The following is a 1,844-nucleotide window of genomic DNA, read 5'->3' on the forward strand; positions in this document are numbered from 1 at the left end:
AAACATTAACCTTCGAAAAAGAAAACACTAAAAAAAATATTTGTTGGGCGCAAACATAACTTTCTTCTCTCCAACAAAAATACTGAAATCTTGAAAAATCTCTACAAATCCAAAACTAAAGGTGTCTAATGCCATGATGAAGTCAGCTCTGTCAAGGCGGATCCACATGTTGGCCGCTCGCCACGAATCGGAGGCTTGTACAAATTTTCGGTAAACAAAGAGCGGGCCATCCACATGCCAGTGTTATTTAGAGAAGCAAGCATGGCGGACGTATAAGTGGTTTCAGCCATTGCACTGGGATTATATTATTTCTATTACAAAAAAAATGAAAATGAAAGGAAATTATATATAAATAAATAAGATTAAATATAAAACTTATTATAAAAATTAACTACAACCTCCTAACAGCTCTCAGTTACAACTAGACAAAGAGCAAAGGTGGAGATGCTACACGAGCGCTCTCATGAACCCCTTTAATCTGTGTCCAAAAACCGACTTTCGACGAATCGGCAACGAGCCTAGGCCAACTTGTACAAGCCACCCATCCACATGCTCGTGCATGTCCGAATTCGCCTTGTCTTGGCCAACATGTAGAACTTGGCCAACATTTATACGCCTGCGAGACCTGGGATCTAACAGCAAGCGAGCGATCTAAAAACAGAATCGAGAGATTTGAAAGGAAAGTCCTTCGTACAATTACAGGAGCGATCTGGGATCCTTAACACATAAAGGAGAAGAACTAACAGTGAACTGCTTGCAGAGGCTGCTCAGTCAATATCCATCAGGATGCCAAAATGAATGTCGGTGTTTTTGGTAAGAGACAACGTGGCAGGCAAACACCAGATCGATAGACAGAATCAACAAAGATGCGAAAGAGCTACATACAGCAAAGTGGAAAGCAGTAGCCCAAGATAAAGGCCTGGGACCTGTTTCATAATGAAAGCTAATAGTATTGGTTCATAACAACAGCATACAAACTACTTAATACAGACACTAATAGTTATTTTTTGATTATAGAGAGGACTATTAGTGATATTACATGAGTTAAAAAGTACTAAAGTACTTGTTACTATTGTGTAAGTCAGTGTAATTGTATTAAATTAAATCTACAAGACTAATAGTATTAGTTTGTACTTTATTATGAAACAGGGGCCTGGAGAAGGTTATTTCGGGCGGCCAAAGATCTTTAAGGTCTGTATAGCCAACCGAAAAAAAAGAGGTATCATGCACCGTTAGAAATACAAAAATTTTAGAAAAATTAATATTTAATATAGAACGTCGTAGGTTATACTAGAGCATAGGTGGCCAAAAAATCGATCAAGAGGCCAATGGATTACTTTGATGAAAACTATGTATAATTACTAGTCAAAATTGACGAGTCTGCCAAGTATTGGTAGGGGGAATAAAAAAATGGCGGCCGTTCCGAAACCGATAGAAAAAAAAAAATTTCATTCGGAGCTCTATATCTTAATAAGTAGGAACAACACAAGAAAACCTAAGAGAACTTCATTTAAAGATAAGTAAATTCGCTAAAATATGAGGCCTAAAAGAGATATTTACGTTAAATAGTTCTCGAGATATAGCTTTATAAAAAGCAACATATCATAAAAATGTATGGGACGTACTGAAGGATCAGTAATTAGTGAATTTATTTTGAAAAATCTATATCTCAAAAACCATTTGACGTACAGATATCTATTAGCACTCAAATTAAAGCTAGTTTAATGGGCTATAAACTAGCTTATGGTGTTTATCTTCATAGGAGTAATAGTATTCATGAAATTTCCTAATATAAATTGATTTATAGTTGTTCGGACAAATTTTTATTTGTCAAATTTATATTC

The sequence above is a fragment of the Halyomorpha halys genome, unplaced genomic scaffold, assembly GCF_000696795.3.
Source record: "Halyomorpha halys isolate HHAL.00 unplaced genomic scaffold, Hhal_1.1 Scaffold130.1, whole genome shotgun sequence".
Classification (NCBI taxonomy): Eukaryota; Metazoa; Arthropoda; class Insecta; order Hemiptera; family Pentatomidae; genus Halyomorpha; species Halyomorpha halys.